We start from the raw sequence: 19491 nt of genomic DNA, 5'->3' as shown, positions 1-19491 counted from the left end.
CCACCTCTGCCACCCCTGGGGTGGTGGCTGACTGCAAACTCCTTTCACTCTGTCCCAGCAGCTTTTCCCACTAACCTTCTCTGTTGTCTTTGGTGTTTGTGGGTTGATAAGTCTGGTAACTGCCACAGCTCACTGTTTCAGGGCGCTAAGGCCTGTTTTGCCTGGCTTCCAGTCTGGTTGGTCCTGGCACAACCCACACTGGGCTCTGCTCTGCTCCCAGCTCTGTGTGATAGACCCTTCCCAGCAACCATCCAGGCTGTCCTGGGCTGGAGCCCTGCTTTCCTCTGCTATTTTGTGGGTTCTGCAGCTCTAGAAATTGTTCAGAGCCATTTTTATAGCTGTTTGGAGGGACCTGGTGGGAAGCTTAAGCAAGTCCCTGATTTCCAGCCATCTTGGCTCTGCCCCGACTATACCACAAGTTCTTAACCTTTTTTATGTCAGGGGCCCCTTTGACAGTGTAGTAAAACCTACAAAAAACCTTCTTAGAATAATGCTTTTAAACACATAAAACACAGATTTATAAAGCAAAGTTATCTAATTATATTCAAATACAGTTATCAAAATATTATTATAATTAAGTCCAGAGATCTCAGATTAAGAACCCCTGCTCTATACTATCTCACTTGGTGACATCATTTTCTTCCACAGATTTAATCATCATCTCTGTGCAAATGATTCTCAGATATTTTTTTAAATGTTTGTTATTGAAAAAAATTTTTACCCCCAAGATGTAGTGTAAGGCTATATCAATCTAGGATAAGATTGACCATTCTCAGGACTCAGTCAAAACTGCCTTCAGTTCAATCAAGCATCTAGTTTAACTAGTTTTTTTCCCCATCATTGCACTAAATAGCTGTTTGGCTGAATAGACTATTTGTTCAAACAGAAAAAGTGTCAGAGACTCTACAGTATCCTCTGTTCCTCATCCTGTGGGGTGTAGAAAACCCCACATTTCAGGCTATAACTTAAAACTGCAGAAAACTGAATGAGGACTTCTAAGTTTAAGGCAGCATTGATTCTTCCTAGTCTTGTTCGTTGCTCCTTTGAAATATCTCAAAATTTGTCCATTACCACCATTACCACCCTTGTCTGTGCCCTTACGACTTCATGCTTGGACTATTACAATGGCCTCTAGTTTTTCCCCATTTGATTCATGCTGCAAAGGGATGAACTGAGAACATTTCATCAAAAACTTTCAGTACGGCAAGAAGGTAGGGGATTACTAGGGTAGAATGTCACATACATTGCCAGATGCTATCACTGTAACAGATGTTTTTGTTTGAAGATTTTACTGTTTCACAAGGGAGGATTCATTGGGGGAGAGGGGAAGACTTCTAGAAATGAGAGAAATGTAAAGCTGAAAGGCATCAAAATTTTTTTTTTAATTTTAAGGAAAAAAAAGAACCAACTATTGCTCAGTAGATAAAATGGAAGCTTTTCAGTTTGGCATTCAAGGCTTTTCATAATCAGGTTTTTCCTCATCTAGCCAAACCTCCCTTTCCACTACTCCTCAAATCAAACTGTCTTTTTTTTTTTCAATTGGAGGGGGGAAGTCAGAGGTGAAGAAAATTTTAAAAATCAACTGAAAAAATGTAATTAAAGAAAATATTTTAAAAACCGATTAGTTGTTGGACTTTATAGGGAGCTTTTACACTAGGAATTCCCTGCATGAATGAAATCATAGGTACAAACCAAAAAGAAATGTGCAAGGCACTGTACTATTTATATTTCTTTTATCTCTGCACTATGCCTAGCACAATGCTGGGCAAATACCAGATCCTTGATAAAACCTTTATGCATTTGATCAGAAATAAAGAGTCATTGTCTTTGTAATGTTGCAAATTCGTAAGGTCGATCCAGGGGTGAGGAAACTGTGACCTCAAGGCCACATGTAGCCCTCTAGGTCCTCAAGTGCAGCCCTTTGACTGATTCTAAACTTCACAGGACAAATCCCCTTACTGAAAGGATTTGTTCTGTAAGACTTGGAGTCAAAAGGCTGCACTCAAGGCCCTAGAAGGCCAAACATGGCCTTGAGGCCACAAGTTCCTCACCTCTGGATCTTCTCAGGAGTCCAAGGGCAATTTTGTCTCCATTTCACCCACCCACCAAGTTTTTCTATTTGAAAAGAGAAAGGCATTTAATTTGAGTCAAACTTAGAAAACTACAGATTTCTCAGCCACAAAGATGTTGCGTTTCTTATGGCCCTTGCCAGAAAATTCAGCCATTCCCCTGGCTCCAGTGTAAGAGCCCCTAACTCCTTTCTAAACATGTTTAACATAAAATTGATTTTTTTTCTCTTAAAAAAATAGTTAAATGGACTATGCATCTGCAAAGTGCTTGTAGATGAATTCAATTCACAAATGACTGAATGCCTACTGTATATATAGAATTATATACAATACTCTGGAGGCATAAAAAACATAAAGGATAAAAATCCTCTACATCAGAAGAAGTCTTTGTCTACACAAAGCTTACACTCTGGTAGTTTTAACCTAAACAAACTGTAAGTAAAACAATATGTTATATAGATATTTCCCCATGTAGTTTCATAAATCTTCTGAGAAGAATTAGGAATGGAGACAAGTTTTGCCAAAAAGTAAAAGAAGAGGAAGCTCATGTTGGCTAGTGAGAATAATGGAAAACGTGCTGCACTTGGAGTTAGGAGTGTTCACATGCTGCTTCTGACACTAATTAACTGTGTGGCTACAGGCAAGTCACTTAACTTCCTAGGCCTCCGTTTCATCTGAAAACTGAGGTGGTTCATATTAGCTCTAAATCTCTGGTTCTAAGAACCTTCACATCCGGTCTCTGCTCCTTACAAATGGTGTGACCATAGCCAAGTCATTTAACTTCAGTGAGCCTCAATGTGCTCATCTGTAAAATAGGCATAGGAAACCTGGGGTCTCTATACCATAGTTGTCAAGCTCAAAGGTGATAAAATATGTCAAGCACTTCATAAACCTGAGAGCCCTACATAAATAAATGTCAGGGATCAGCTCCTTGTCCCCCTGCCTCTCAGCTAGCTAGTGCCTTGTTCTTTCAGTTGATAGAATTTGCACAAAACAATTTTGGATGGCATTATCCTTAAAGACTGCTAATAGCCCATTAGCAAATGCATTTTTCCTATCAGCCTAGATGGAGGAGATAACTAAGGTTGTGCAGCTTTTTAAAACACACTTTAGGTTCACATATAGACAATATGCTGCATTTCTAATAACAAGGCATTTTTTTCTCCTCCTTCCCCCAACCAAAGAAAAAGATTCACAGCAGATAAGATTATAAAATATTATGCTCCAGTAACTCAATTCAATCTTACATATTTATTAAGTGTCTACTATATGTCGGGCACTGGGGTAACAAAAACAAAATAAGAAGCCATTCTTACACCTGTGGTACTATGGACAGAGCATCGGCTTTGATTTCTGGAGGACCTGGGTTCAAATCTCATCTCTGTTGTTTTCTACCTCAGTGACCTTGCAAGTCACCTCACATCCCTGAGCTTCGTTGTCCTCATCTCTAAAAGGAGAGGGTTGGACCAGATAATCTCTGAGGACCCTTAGGCAGAATGTGATTAGCCAGACAAATTTCCTGGAGAAAAAAAAATTTGAGGAGAGAAAAATCACTTTCATCTGAGGGCATCAAGAAAGAATTCTTAAAGGAAAGAGCAGCTAGGCTGGGTCTTGAAGGGAGAGAAAGATTCTGACAGGCAGAGACAGAGAAGGGCTCTCCAGGCACTGGTGAGGGCCTGCCTGAATGCATGGAAGCAAGAGATGGTAGGACGAGATTAGAGAGCAGCTAGAAATCCAGCTTGACTAATGTCTGTGAAGGGGACTAGTGAAAAGGGAGTCTGGAAAAGGGTTTAGAGCCAGATTGTGTGTGGATGCCAGACTAAAGCCTTTAAAATACTTTTTTTATCCTATAGATAAAAGGGATATAATGACCAAGGGCCCAACCTAGGGGTTGAGAAGGCCTGGGTTCAAGTCTCACATCTTAAACATACTGGTCATGTGACTTTGGATAAGTCACTTAACCTCTTGGTAACCTGCACTATTCTCCAAGACCACAAATTGTAGAGTGGTTGCTTATCTGCTTTGGTTGATGGAGTTCCCTACACTTATGAAGTCACAGATCTTGATTTTTTAAAAAGGCAATCAGGAGTCACTGAAGGTTTCTCTGGAGACAAGCGACATAGTCCTGTTTTTGTATTAGGAAGATTACTCTGGAAGCTATGTGAAGGCTGAAGAGGTGATGGACTAAAGTGAGGGAGACCAGTTAGTCTAGACTAGTACCAGTACCTGAGAGAGGTAATAAAAGCTTAAACTAATAATAGTAATATCTAACACATTTCTATAGCTCCTACTGTGCTATATAAAGTGCCAGCTGCTTTACAAATAACCCTAAGAGGTAAGTGCTATTATTATCCCTATTTTACAATAGAGGAACTGAAGCAAACTGAAGTTAAGTGACTTGCCCAGGATCACACAGCTAGTAAGTTTCTGAGGTCAGATTTGAAGTCAGGTCTTCCCAACTCCAGGCCCACCCCTCTATGGGCTGCACTAACCAGCTGATCTGGTGGAAGCAGAGAGAAAAGAGAAATGGAGCGAGAGCCGATACGATTTATGTTTGTATTCCCCTCCCCAATGTTCCATTCAACTTAACTGAAATGCAATATGCTCCTTGGCTCCCCTGCCTTTTTAAAGGTCTTTACTATAGAATATTCAACTAAGAATCAAGTAACAAGCATTTACTGTATGCAGAGCACTGTGCTGGGCACAGGGGGGATATGAGACATTTAGATACAGGGGCCAAACAGATTATTCTGCTTTTTTTCTGCAGAACTAGTTTGGCCTAAATATCATTCTTCTAGTGCTTAGCATGTGATACCTTGAGTGTTATTTATCTACTTATGAACGGGTGAATAAATTGAATGAATAAAATATTTATTAAGCACTTACTATATGCAGAGCACTGGGTATACAAACAGAAAAGTCAGACAGTTTCTGCTCACAGAGAACAAACAAGGGGAGAAAATACATATGGAAGGTTCCACAGGCAAGTCTGATGGAAAGGTCCTGTGATCCTTGGGGTGCAGCAGCAAAGCCTCTTCTTTAATGGCATTTCTACTGGTAAAATTAAATCAGTTTCTAGTGCTGACCCATCTGACAGTGTCAAGAACTTGGGTGGCAAGAGCCTTCTCATCTGGATCTTCAGTGTGTGTGGCTGTAGCACCAGCAGGAGTAATTGCCAGGCTGTACCTCCACAGGGGTTGCTTCCTAGGGTGATGGCTGAGGGCACTGGGCTGGAAGCATGGCTATTCCCAAGGCTCTGGGACTTGGGGTCCTGGGCTGTCTCCATCGGGGTCTGAGGAGAGATGGTCAATGTAGTGGCGATGGTTTGACTTGCCTGGCACATGCCGCCTCCTCTCTTTCCCCAAGGGTGTCCTGCTGCTTCATCTAAGCTGGCTTCCCTGTGCAGTGGCAGTTGGTCAGAATGGCCCCTCCTCCACAGAGCTGCCTCCCTGGATGGTGACTATGAGGGCTGGTCTGGAAGCAGGACCAGGGGTCTGGGAGCTGCTGCTACCAGGGCTTTTGTGCTTCTCTGCCTGCCGGTAGTAGGTAGTGAGGAGATGAGGCGGGTAGGTTCTTCCTCCACAATGATGTCTTGTTATTACACTTATGTACATATTTTGTCTCCCTGACTTGTATCTAAGCTCCTTGAGAGAAAGAATGGAGTCCTATTTCTCTGTATTCCCCTTGGGGAGTCTCACACATGTTAGATAGTAAATAAACTATTATTATTAATGATCAATCCATAGGATCATAGGTGTAGAGCTAGAAAGGACCTTGGAAGCCATTCAATCCAATGCCATAGTTTCATGAATGAGAAAAGAGAGGCTCTTCAAGGTTAGGTGACATGCCCAAGGTCACACAGGCATCAATCCAGGCGATCACTAGATGTCCAAATTTTTTGTTCTACAGATAAAAACCCTGAAACCCTTCACCCAAAAGGCTATTAAGACTTAGAGTGTGAGGGAAAACTTCCACTTTCTCTGATTTCCAAGGAGAAGGAGAACACCAGAGGTTTATATGAGATCCTGACTCCTCTGAAGATATTCAGGATAGGGGCACTATGAGAATTTGCCTGGCTCTCCTGAAAGTGGGGAGTTAGCTGAAAGTTCACCACATTCAAAAGAAGCAGAGTTAGTGTGGAAATAGCAGATATCTCTGAGTGTCCATTCTCCTCCTCAGAGGTCATATTTAAATTTTCAACAGTGCCCAATCTTCTAGAGAAAAGAAATACCAAATCAGGGCCCCTAACTCTAGCTCATTCCAGAAGAGCTGTTGGCAAATGGTACTGCATAGTTTACTTTATACTGGCCTCTAAATACCAATTAGAACCTTTATTTCTGCATCTAATTGCCTACATATTTATAGCATTCCTATAGCATAAGCTTACACATCCCTATAGACTCCTTTCCGAATTCTACGAATAGAAGAGACCTTGGAAAGCATTTAATCCACCTTCCTCATTTTACAGAAGGGGAAACTGAGGCACAGAGGGGTTGATTGACTTATCTAAGGTCACACAATGAGATCACCTCTGAACTACAACCCAGATCTGCTGTTTCCCAATCCAGAGTATGTCACTGCTCCACACTACCTTCTTTGTTCATATTTTCAATGTATAACTTTAATTAACAAGTCTTTCTAATATGATCATTTAAAAATGTCTCTCTTCAAATGTATTTTTCCCCTTGGTTAGAGCTGTTTTGACTCTTAGTTGAAATATGTGTAGCCTGATGCCCAGAGAATTATCTTGCTAGCCATTAGGGAGTTCTTTCTTTGACAACTTCTCCTAGAGGACCCAGAGATGGCCATGAAGCCAGAAAGATCTGGTTTCAAGTCTTGTCTTTGATACGTACTGGCAATGTAACCCTGGAAAACTCAGTTATCTGTGTTGTAGGTGACTTTCTAAGACAATAAAGTTACAGAGGAGACGCTGACTTGTATTGGTAGAGGCAATTCCTCACCAAGAGCTCCCTTACATCAATGACATCACAGATCTAGTCCCATCCCTATCCCATCTTCAAGATGTAAAGCAGTAATATGAAATACATTTGGGACTTATGAAATGTCCAAGGTTTGGAGGCCCCCCAAAAAATCCTGCCCCACCTGGCTACCTGCTCCAAGGATGCTTGGGTTCCTTTAAAAAAATTTTTCATTTTCCAAGTAAGGATGAGGTTTAAGATCAACCAACCAAATAAACATTTGTTAAGTGCCTATAATGTGACAGGCGTTGAGCTAGGCCCTGGAGATGCAAAGGCAAAAGTGAAATTATCCCTGCCCTCAAGAAACTTACTTACATTCTATAGGGCAAACACCACATAACAAATTAATATATACAAAATAAATGTGAAGTAATTTGAGGAGGTATGAGTATGGGGGGAGGGTCAGAAAAAAAGCCTAACTGTAAGAGGTGGTATTTGAACTGAGCTCTGAATGAAATAAGGGATTCTAAGAGGTAGAGGTGAAAAGAGAGGGCATGGCAGGCAAAGAATATAGCCTATGCAAAAGTATGGAGATGGGAGATGGAATGTTGCATTTGAGGAACAGTGAGGCCAGTTTGACTGGATCTTATAAGGCTTGAAGGGGAGTACTGAAAAACAAGACTGGAAAGGTAGATTGGAGCCAGGTTATGAGGGGCTTTAAATGATAAATAGAAGAGTTGGTACTTGATCCTGGAGGTAATAGGGAGCTATAGGAGTTTGCTGAGCAGGGGAATAACATAGTCAGACCTTTGCTTTAGGAATGCCACTTTAACATCTGTGCAGGTGTAAATCCTCATGGTAAAGATGGAACACTACAAACAATATTATTTGGGACTAAATACTTGATATTGAGGCCTCTTCCTGAGTAGAGGAAACCAACAGCAATGGAGACTATCAAGGACCTGAGAGTAGGAATGATGGGAAAAGTAACCCAAGAGGCAGGGAAAAGGAAGTAGACAGTAGATGGTGATGATGCTTACTTGCCAATTTTGTCCCAAGTAGCTACACACACATTATCTATTTCACAGAAGAGATGGTGTTTTAATTACTTTCTAACGCATCTTATTCTGATCTTTTCACTGTGGGAACATTCCCTCAGCTGCAGCAATCCCAGTTCCCTTCAGTTCGGAGAAGCAATCACCGGACAAAATCTGCTGGGGAGCCAGCCAGTCCTAGTCCCCAATTTGCCAGATGTATATAATCCTGATCTAGACACACTCCTTCATCCCAGCAACCTCCAAAGTTGCTAGGGCTCATCAAAATACAGCTGCCTCTTACTTGCGTCTACAACAACAAAACACAAAGCATGCACCAGCTTTTCTATGGGTCATGTTCTAGCCTAAGGGCATTTTGTTAGCAAAACAGTACGAAGTCTCTGCTTCCCTGGGACCCTCTTAGCATCATCCAACAATATTTATTGAGCAATCACAAGGAATCATGAAAACACAGAACTAGGAATATCCCATTAGTTGATTTAGTATCTCCCTCATGACATTAGACAAATGGGCACCTAAGACAGCACAGGCTAAAATGTATGTGATCTCTGAAAGACGATTCTTTCCAAATTGCACCTATGAAAGCAAAGTAACAGGAGGAGGAAATGAAGGGATGTACAAAGAGTCAGAAAATCTGGGTTTAAGGCTGTATCACTTAGTACCCTATGACCTTGGATGTTTCTTCTCCCTCTCTTAGCTTCAATTTCCTCATCTGTAAAATGGGGGGAGGGTGAAAAAGTTTAGACTAGATACTCACTTAGGTCACTTTGTGGATCTAAAATTCTGTTATTTCATGCCAATTACTTTGATTTCACAATTTCCTCCCCCTAAATTGCATATGAGGAAAAGAATTGTGGAGGAGGGGAAAGGCAGCTGTATTATCTCCAACCTCCTGTATATTCTTTCATTCAGTGACACTGGCCCCGTTGCTGCTCCTTGTACAATACTCTATTTCCTAACTTTGGGAATTTTACCTGACTTGACCCACTCCCAACCTCCACCCCAAGTCTGGAATGCTCTTCCTCCTCATCTCCACTTCCTGGCTTCCCGGCTAAAATCCCACCTTCTGCAGGAAGGCTTTCCTCATCCCCCTTAATTCTAACGTCTTCCCTCTGTTGATTATCTCCAGCTTCTCCTGTATATATCATGTTTGCATGTAGTTATGTGCACGTCCTCTCCCTCATTAGACTGTGAGCTCCGTGAGCCCAGGAGCTTCTTTTGCCTTTCTTTGTATCCCCAGCACTTAGCACAGTGCCTAGCATACAATATAGCTGGCAGTTAAAAACATTCTTGACTGACTACTCCAGTATTCCTTGCATCCTTAATTATTTCAACTAAAAACTGTCCACTCTTCTCACTTTTCTAACTTTTTATGTCTTATTACCTAGATGAAAGACACCAAAGAAAAGTTTTCTATTGAAATATCCACCCCAAATCGACAACTAGACACTTCTGGCATTCCCACAGTTGTGACCTCTGCCTCCTTCCATCAGGAAGTTCAGTAGTAACTCACCCTGAAGTTGGGCAAAGTGATCATTTTTGTTTGAATATCTTTTCCCAAGTAGGATTTTTTCCAACTTTTTTTAGACACATGCTATCAAGGTTCTCCTACTGGATTTAACTAGCGAGAAGGATTTAACTGTTCTTTTGGTGACAGTGGAAGAAACTTCACTTGCTTCCAATTCATTTTCAGACGATATCATTCTAAACACCAGACATTGGTGTATTTTAAGAGTTTGTCTTATAAACAACAGACTATAGCATCTTAATGAGAAAAGAAATATAATTTGAGGTTGATCTGTCCAATAATTTCCCCTTAACATCAGGAAGAATTAAGAACATCCCCTTAGTAATTTTTACATCAATTCACAATTATGCCCCCAAACTCCTAGACAATTTCCAGGTGAAATAGCATTCTCCAACCTCTTGAGGGTTTCCAAAGATATGAAAATGTCAGACATACCTTTAGAGAAATGTTTCCAAGAACCTCACATAAAATGGTACCATTTCAGGACATGCACAAAATCTGGCATCCTTAAGGTCTGGGGTTCTATGGAAGAATCCTATTTCTTTTGTCCTGTATTTCTCCTGCTTTTGGTTTTCTTTGAGTCTTCTGGTATCTACATAGGTAATATCTCTCCCTCCCCCCTCTTCTCTCTCCTCCACGCTACAGAGAATTAAGCATTAAGTTAATTCAAGATCTCAAGGAAAGGATATTGCATAGCTTCCTCTGCTCCTATGCCTAGCAATCATGCTCTTGAATCCAACATAATCGTGTTAGGTCCCATACCTGCCCTCTATATCAGAAAGAATTTTTTTTCTCCGTGTTTTAAATTTTCTTCCTTTTGGAATTCTTAAGGGTGATGAGGGGTAAGATAACGGCTGAACATGAGAGCCACACTCACATCCCAGATAAACCTATTCTTCTCAAAGGATTCGGTAGACTCCCTAGGATGCAGCCCACAAGTGTCTTCCTCCTCTCTTGAGGTGAGAAGGCTTGGCCCTCACCCGCACCCCAACTACCAAGGGAAATTGGGCGCGGAGGAGGGAAGGGGTGCCTAAGCATGCAAATGTCAGCTTTACCTTGCATATTTTGTCTTTTGAAAATCCAGGAGTCTGGATACGAACATCTTTGCAGTTCCATCAGAATTCTGCTCTGGTACAAGTGAAGAAGGAAACTTGGAAGGAGGCAGAGAGAAAACGAAGGCGGGAGGGGGGAGGTTGGGGGGAGGTGACGGCGGGGGTAGGGAGGGGGAGGGAAGTGAGGAAACAAACCAGGGACGGAAAGAGCTTAATTCAGAAGAGCAGCAGGTTAAAATCCCTGGCGCGGGTTCACCCGCTCAGCAGCAGGTTGGGGTGGGGGTGGGGGGGCGGGTAACTATGCTTTCTCTCAGATTTGTGGAGTAGAAGGAAGACCAACTCTTGCCTCTCCAGCTCTGTCTCTGTCTCCACTCGGGGTCGCAATTCCCTCTTTAATCTCCGTCCCTCCTCTCCCCACCCTCGAAAGTCTGTCAAAGGCCCTTCCACTGAGCAGAAGGAGAAGGGAGGAGGGAAAACACTAGGACCAGAGGGAGCTTAGTAGCCCAAGCCAAATCCCAAAGCAGATGGTGAAAGAGGAGGGACCCTGGAGGGAGGGGGACCCCGCCCCTACCCTCAGATCGACACCAAGTAGCGTAACCAGTCCAGTCAATCGCCTTAGCCATCTCCGGCGACTGTAGCTGGGCTATAACCACAACACCCCCCACCCCCGCCCTGTGGAAGTGGAATTTAAAACGTAGAGATGCCTCTGGGATGCTCATCATCCCAGACCTGTAGCCAGGGACTGGTGCAAAGAGCTCTGTCTAGCCCCCCACCCCTGAGGGTCAGCTGCTTAGGTTCAGATGGGTGCGGTTGGGGGGTCAGGGTGCGGGAGCAGCGGATCCCTCCCATGCAAACTCTCTGTCCTCTTGACAATTCACTATATCTATTAGGCTTCGCTCCCTACACAGCACCCTCCAGCCCCGCAGCCCCTCCCTACTCCGCTACACTCTTCAGCACACTGCCTCCCTCGAGAGAGCGCGCTCCCAGGGCCCCTCAAAGAGGCGGAGGTGGATGGGGAGAGGAGCTTGGAAGTCGTTGTCCCTGTTTACCCCTCTCTGGCCTTGGACCACATCCTACCCCACCCCCAATCCCAACCTTTGCCCATCCCTGCGTAGAGGATGATTCATGGGACAGAGAGGAAACCGTCCGTGGAAATCCAGAAAGAATGAAGACGGGAAGCAACAGTTACTCAGGCCGAGCGGGCGAGAAAACCTGCTGCTTGAGAGGGATCCCCCTGGACCAGGCGTCTACCTCTGCTCGAAAATCTAGCCTTCTCGTGGAACATCTCACCCCCACGACGACCCTATTTTTATCCCCCCATCCTGCCATTACATCGTACTACCTTATTACAATGACTTCAGATGGGATTGATGGTTGGTTGGGTGCCTACCGAGGATCAGCTGTATTAGCTCAGAACAAAGCCTGTTCTGCCTGTACAGCTCTTGAGGGGTCGCCCTTGCTCACCCCGCGATATTAGCTGCCTCATCCCGGTTTAGAGACCACGTGGAGGATGAGTTCAGTGTCTGACACATCCCCTGCCTGGGGACTAGCTCTGCCTGAGCCGAGTGAGGTGAGGAGGCAGAAGGGTGGAGGGGGTGGGTGAAAAGGAGTGGGTGGGATGGAGTGGGGGGAAGGGAGTTCTAGTAGGGCTGACTTTAGGGAGTAGCTGTTGAGCAGAGCGGACAGATCTCAGAAACCCAGTGCTCCCTAGCCAAAAAACCTGAAAGGAGAAGGGGACGGGGTCTGAGTGGTGAAGAGCTTTGCAGGGGAAATGACAACCTGCCATCTCTAGTGATTTAAAAAAAAAAATCTGAACAAACCTTTGCTGAATCTCTTCCTCCATCTCTCTCAATTCAAAATCTGCACCTGCCCAGATCTGGGGTCGATTAAGGTTAGCCTTAAATTTGGGTTTATGAGATCTCCTTTCCCCACTGTTCATCCTCCTTATATTTACTAATAATATGCACACAGACCTTTCAAGTTTACAAAGGCTACTATAAATATGTATTATCTAATCCCCATCCCCCATACAATATGAGAACAGTGAGATAAGTAAAGTAAGTATTATGTTCATTTTTACAGACGAGAAAACAGGCTTAGAGAGGTCAAAGAATCTAGAACTCAGATCGAGAGCTGGAAGGGGCTTTCCAATAGTTAGTCCAACCTTTTCATTTTACAGAAAAGGAAACTAAGTTTCTTCGAGGAAGTTAAGTGACTTGTCTAAGGGTACAAAGGCATTAAGTGTCAGAGGCAGGATTTGACACAGGTCATCTGACTTCAGAGCTGGGACTTCAACTTGCTCCCCAAGATCCCAAATCCCTCCTCTTAAGAGAGGATTATTTCTTTCTCTGCTAGATTCTTTAAATTAAAGTGCTAGATAGAGAAGGTTGAAGAAGAAATAGAGGGGTTATTTTGTACAAAACATTTTTCCTCTAAGCCATTGTGTGAACATGGATTTATGGGGGCTGGGGTGGGACAAAGTTGTTGAAGTACCATAAAATAATAGATAATCAGAACTGGAAGGAATCTTAGAAAACATCTTGGCATCAGAAAAACAAAGCTGGAAAACCAGCTCTGCTTCCCACCAGCTTTGCATACTGGACTTTGACCAGTTATGGAGCATCTCTGAGCTTCAGTTTCTTTTTTCTGTTTCCTTGAACGGCCTACATCATTGAGAGGCAGCGTGGTGTAGCGAAAAGAGCGATGACTCTGGAGTCAGAGCCTCTTGTTTCAAATCCTCCTCCTGACACTTCTTGTCTATGTAACCATTGGGGGAATCCCTTAGTTTCCCTAAGCCTCAGTTTCTCCAAATAGGACTTGATGTCTTTAGAGACATCCCTTCAATTTCTATGGCTATGCTTATAGGATTGTCGTAGGGGAAGTACTTTGAAGTTTGTAAAGTGCTATATGAATTTGATCTAACATTCCTTTAGTAGTAGTATCTCCTTATTTGACAGAGCAGGAAACTGAGGCCCAGGAGGTTTAAGTGACTTACACAAGGTTACCCAGCTAGTTGGTGGCAGAGCCAGCTCTAGAACCCAGCTCTCTTGACTTTCAGTTCAGCATTCTCATGAAACCAATCATTTTCTTTCTGATTTTTGGCCCTCTATGCATATCTTATCCAGAAAGTAGAAAAGAGCACCAGGAATAACTCAATCTCCCATGATGCCCTCTCTGGCCTATCTACTTTGTATCTCAGTTCTACTCTCCAGATGTTTCACTCCTCAGGGCCACCTACTCTTCCGGCACACCTTCTGCTTGACCTAGAAGGACATCTGCTACCATAGTCCAGCTTTTCACTTGGTAAGGCATGATGGAGAAAAAAATCCAAGGCTTCTGCCTTTAGCTGACTTTAACACCTTCTCCATCTTACTCAGTTCCTCCCTCCCCCCCCCCCAAATTTCTAAAGAGAATCGACATTCTGGTTGACAGAAGATAAAAGGCATATATACTAACCCACTCGGCTGCCTTCTCTCTTCCTGGTAGCCTTGCCCCAGTCCCAGTGGATCAAAGACCTTTCCCTTAGCACCAGGGAAGCTCCCAGACAGCAGGCAGGCAGGTAAATGGCGCTAGGGCTGTCTCCAATGAGAGAAGCTGAGGAGCCTTGTTGACAGTTCCCCAGAGAGTTCCCTCTCCCCTGCTATCCCACTACCCCTTTCCTGTTACTTAACACAACACTTAACCCATCATCCTCAGCATTTTTTTTTCTTTAGGAGAATCAGGGCAAGCCCTGGCACAATGCTAGGTAGGATACCTGAGGGGATACCTAAAATGAAGATCAGGCACAAAAATAGATTTAATTTTTTTTTGGTTCTGAGGGCAAAAGATTTTGAATGAAAAATAAGTTACTATTTTTAAAGCTGGAATCCAGTTGTTATGGCAACAGAGGGCCCCGGAATCATGCTGCAGAGTCAAGATCAGACGGTGAGTGCCTCAGTCTGGTGACCAGTCAGTAGCAAGCTCTGAGGTATGCCAAGTGGGATTCATTTCTCACTGACACTGGAATTTAGAAAATAGGCAGAGCATCTCCATAACCCTCTGAAGGAGGATTGGCATGTATAGTGGGGCCCAAGCAGATTCTCTAAATATCTTTTCTCTCCAGGATATATAGATTCATCTCCTTTACCTGATAACACAACTATTTTTCCTTTGGTCAAAAGATCTTTATTTATTCTTAGAATTTAGAATTAGAAGGAAATGCAGAGGTCCTCTAGTCCAGTAGTATCAAACTCAAATAGAAATGGGAGTCACTAAGTCATATATAAGGATACCTGTGGACTGCAGATTGATTTAGTTTTAAAATACAATGTTATCTATGTATTCTTTATTTTTCTAAATATTTCCCAAATCCATTTTAATCTGTTTCAAGATGCACTAGGGAGTATTGCTGCCACATGTGGCCTTCAGGTTGCATGTTTGACACCTCCGATCAAGTCCAATTCCTCCTAAAGTTACCTTTCATATACTCTGTATGTGTCTTGTATGTGTTTACTCATTTACACGTTGTTTCCTCCTTTATTTTTATGTATGTGTTTATTTATTTTGAGGCTAGCTCTTCCCATCTCACACCGGCTGGAAGGTCAGAGGTCACTCATGGGCGAACCCACTACTGATCTGCACCTGCTGTTTCTGAGCAAGGCCGGTTCGCTCCTTCCTTATTCAGCCTACTCCCATTCTCTTCATTCCACCCTACAGCATCTGGTGGTTCACTCCATTGGCATTAGAGTTAGCGCAGACATCCAAATGACTTAGAACTCCCAAACTCAAGTGACCTACCAGCCTTAGCCTCCGGGTAGAAGAGATTACAGGGATGTATCATCACTCCTATCTTTCTCCCTCTTTAGAAAGTGAGCTCTTTGAGGGAAGGGATCTGGTCTTTCTTTGTGTCTCCAGAGCTTAACAGAGTGCCTGGCCCATCCTAGGCACTTAATAAATACTTGATGGAGTTAGGCTTTGGCAGTGAAAGGATCTGCTATGTCAGAGTGCCTGAGTCCTGTCGAAGACACCAGTTCTCTATACGTGAAGGTGTAATGTCAAGCGGGGTAGGACTTTTTTTTACTGTTTTCTCTTTTGGAATGCTGAGGTAATCAAGTACCTTTGATGAGGCTTGCCTTTCAAATGTAACGGCAAGCAAAGTGGACTTTTTGCTGTTTTCTGTTTTGGAGTGCTTTTCAGCACTAGGGCAGTCAAGTGCCTTTGACTAAGTCTTGCTACTTGCAAAGCCCCAGGCCTACACCCTTTTGCTGATTGTAATGGCAAGCAAAATGGGACTTTTCATTGTTCTTTGTTTGAATGGGGCAGGTACTGTGGAATCTTTTTCTTAGCACTAAGATAATGGAGGGTCATTGAATTGTATATGATGTGGTGCTGGTGGTTGGAGCTTTCCCTGCACTGATTTCTCACACTCTAAATGGTGAGCCTCAAGTGCCCCAGGACCCTGAGAAGGGTATATAAGATCTGAGATTGGCATTTGACTTTTGGGGGTACACTCACTGAAAGAATCTGGGTGACGAGACACTGGGCAAGCTGTTGAACCCGCCCCCTGGCTTCTCTGGTAACTATGAATTATGATTTGATCAGACAACGTCTGTCTGTCGATGTTTGTAATTTCTGTTTGTATTTGCCTTGAAGTTCAGGGGGCTGATCTTTTCCCCCAGAACTAAGTGAATGATATATGTGTGTTTGATTAAACTGAGATTATTAACCCCTTAAAGTTGCTTTACTTAGAAAAGCAGATCAAAGAACTTGTGCTAGCAGCCCTCCTGTGTGCTGGTGTCATTGGTCTTACACAGCCACAGTAGCAGCAAGTAGTATCCTCCTCAAGGCCATAATTAAAAATTCAGACACATCAGAGGAGATGCAGTAGGACTCCATGGAGTGTGCTATTAAGGCCCTGGAGAAATATAATGTATAAAAGGACATAGCAGTTCATATCAAAAAGAAATTTGAAAAGAAATACAATCCCACAAGGAACTGATTTGTGGGAAGAGACTCTGGCAATCATGTAACATAAGCACTTCATCCATATCTATCTGGGCCAAGTTGCCATTCTTCTGGTCAAGTGTGGTGAGAGCAGGGCTGTACTTACCTACCCAGTGATACACACACACACACACACACACACACACATATCCATATAACAAAGACCACAGCCTAGAAGTCTTCAGCCTTGCCATAGGGCCATCTCAATCTTTAAACCTTTAAAGTGTCATTGTTTTTGTTCTTCATGTATAGGGCATCCTATGTACTAATTTGATGTGGTTATAAAACACTTTGTAACTTTTTGTGGTGGCAAAGAACTGGAAACTAAGAAGACGCCCATCAAATTGGGGAAGGGAAAAAAATTGTGGTATTTGAATATAAGAGTATTGTTGTGCCATAGGAAATGACAGAAGAGATGGTCTTAGAGAAACCTGGGAAAACTTGTATGAACTGATACAGAATCAAGTGAGCAGAATAAGATGAATAAATTGTATAGCCATAAAAACATTGTAAAGACAACTTTCAAAGACTTTGAATGATACAATGACCGGCCTCAATTCTAGGAAACCCACGGTGAAAGAGAGGTTATGGTCTCAGGGTTCAGAATGAGACATACATTTTGGGGCATGGCCAATGGGCTAGTTTGTTCTGCTCGACTATTCACATTTGTTACAAAGGTTATGTTTTTCTCTTTCTTTTCTCATGGAGTGGGAGGGGACAGCGAAGATAGGAAGGAGATAAAATAGATTTTTGTTAATTGAAAAGAAATTAAAAATAATAAAAATACTTGATGATTGATTAATTGACAAGGAAATAGAGTCTCAGAGAGATACAGTGACTTGTCAAGGCCACACCAGTAGTAAATGGAAGAAGCAGGACTCAAAACCAAGCCCTTCTGCTCCCACATCCAGCGTTTCCTTTATGACCCCACCCTCCATCCCCTCTTTTCCTTGTTTCCAGCAGTGGAAGAAGTCACTGACTTCCAGGAAAAATTCATGCATCAGTATAAACTTCCTCCTTACTGATTGCCCCCAAGCTATTCCTGTCCTTCACTAATCACAAAATGAGCTTCCTTTCTCAAAGATGGACGAAAAGGACCTAGAGATATCAAAATATAGCATCACTTTTGTCATAGTAATTCAATTTCTTAAGCATTTACCATGTGTCAGGCTCTGTATTAGTTAATATGGATAAAAATAAAAATGAAAATAGTCTTTGCATTCGAGAAATTTATTCCTACTGAGGGGGGAGAATGAAAGAAAATACATATAAAGATATGAAAATGAAAAATATATAGAAAATAAGTTTAAGTAATTTCTTAGAGCCATGAAAGGTCTCTCAAGGCATGGCCCCTGGAGGAATGCCACTTGAAGAAGTGGTCCTTAAATTGAGTCCCGAATGGGGTGGGGGACTCTAACAGACAGAAGGGAGGAGGAGGGAGTGCATGCCTGGCATTGGAGCCAGTCTGCACTAAGGCACAGAAATGGAAGACAGCATGTTGTGTGTCTAGAATAGCAAGTGACAAAGAACTGGAAACAAAATGGGTGCCTGTCTATTAGGGAATGGCTAAACAAATTGTGTCATATGAATATATAGGGTGTCACAAAAATCTTCATATATAGTTTTAAGCTTTAATAGCTTAAGGTTCTGCACTAAGACTTTTGGGATGGAGAAACTTGGAAAAACTTGTAGGAACTGATTCAGAATGGAGTAGCACTGGGAGAACAACATCCACAACAATGTAAAGGAAAACAACATAAAAAGGCATTAAAATTCTTATCACTACAGTGACCAATTATGATTTCAGAGGATTGACAGAGAAACAGGATTCCCTCTTCCCCATACAAGAGTGATAGAAAATGGGTGCAGAATGAAGCACACATTGTTAGACATGACCAATGTGTGCGTTTGTTTTGTTTAGTACTTTGTAACAAGGTTCCATTGGAGGAAGGGAAATTATGAGGAAATGACATATCTATATCTATGTCTCTCTCTGTATATGGAGAGAGAGAGAGAAAGAGAGAGAGAGAGAGAGAGAGAGAGAGAGAGATTGAGAGAGAGAGAGAGAGAGAATGAATAGAAAACATTTGGTCTAAAGAAGAAAATTAAAACAGGCCTCTTCTCCCAACATGATGGCCTTCAGATCAATTTTAGCACCTGGGGAGAGGAGGATAACACGCCTTCCTATCAACTGTCAGGCAGTCAGTGTGGAATATTAGATACAACAATAGACTTGGAGTCAGGAAGACTTAGATTCCAATTCTGCCTCGGATACTTATTAGCTGTGTGGCCCTGGGCAGGTAATTTTACCTCCAAGACCTAGTTTCTTCATCTTTAAAATGGGGATAATAATAAGGATTATTATAAGGTTCAGTTGAGATAATAATAATGATGCTGTTATTATTCAATCACTTCAGTCATGTCTTACTCTTGGTGACCCCATTTGGTGTTTTATTATCAAAGATACTGGGGTGGCTTGCCATTTCCTTCTCCACTCATTTTACAGATGAGGAAACTGAGGCAAATGGGGTTAAGTGACTTGCCCAGGGTAACACAGTTAGCAGGTGTCTGAAGCTAGATCTGAATTCAGAAAGATAAGGCTTCTTGACTCCAGGCCTAGTACTCTATTCACTGGTCCACCTAGCTGCCCAACAATAATACTACTAATAACAATGATGGTGGTGATGATGATAGCTAGCATTTATGTTAGCACTTCAAGGTTTGGAAAGCATTTTACAAACATCCCATTTTACCCTCACAACAATCTATGAAGGGAAGTGCTATTATCATTCCTATCTTAAAGACAAAGAAATTGAGGCTGGGAGAGGTTAAATAATTTCTCCGTGGTCATACAGCTAGTAAGTTTCTAAGGTTGGATTTGAACTA

The 19491-nt window shown here is 42.5% G+C and overlaps 1 protein-coding gene and 1 pseudogene across 1 annotated transcript in view; one reads left to right on the top strand and one right to left on the bottom strand.

Annotated features, from left to right (window-relative positions):
• The window catches only part of MMD2 (monocyte to macrophage differentiation associated 2), a 98189-nt gene extending 87544 nt beyond the window's left edge, over positions 1-10645 (bottom strand). Inside the window, exon 1 of the mRNA XM_036767040.1 lies at positions 10627-10645. The gene's annotated coding sequence lies outside the window, so the exon portion shown is untranslated. The remainder of the gene's footprint in view (positions 1-10626) is intronic.
• A 1488-nt stretch (positions 10646-12133) lies between these two features.
• On the top strand, positions 12134-17630 carry LOC118841227 (annotated as a pseudogene).
• The last annotated feature ends 1861 nt before the right edge of the window (positions 17631-19491 follow it).

Source organism: Trichosurus vulpecula, chromosome 1 (assembly GCF_011100635.1).
Source record: "Trichosurus vulpecula isolate mTriVul1 chromosome 1, mTriVul1.pri, whole genome shotgun sequence".
NCBI classification, from domain to species: Eukaryota; Metazoa; Chordata; class Mammalia; order Diprotodontia; family Phalangeridae; genus Trichosurus; species Trichosurus vulpecula.
Note: the sequence above shows the minus strand (reverse complement) of the source record. Positions and strands in the feature narration are given on the sequence as shown.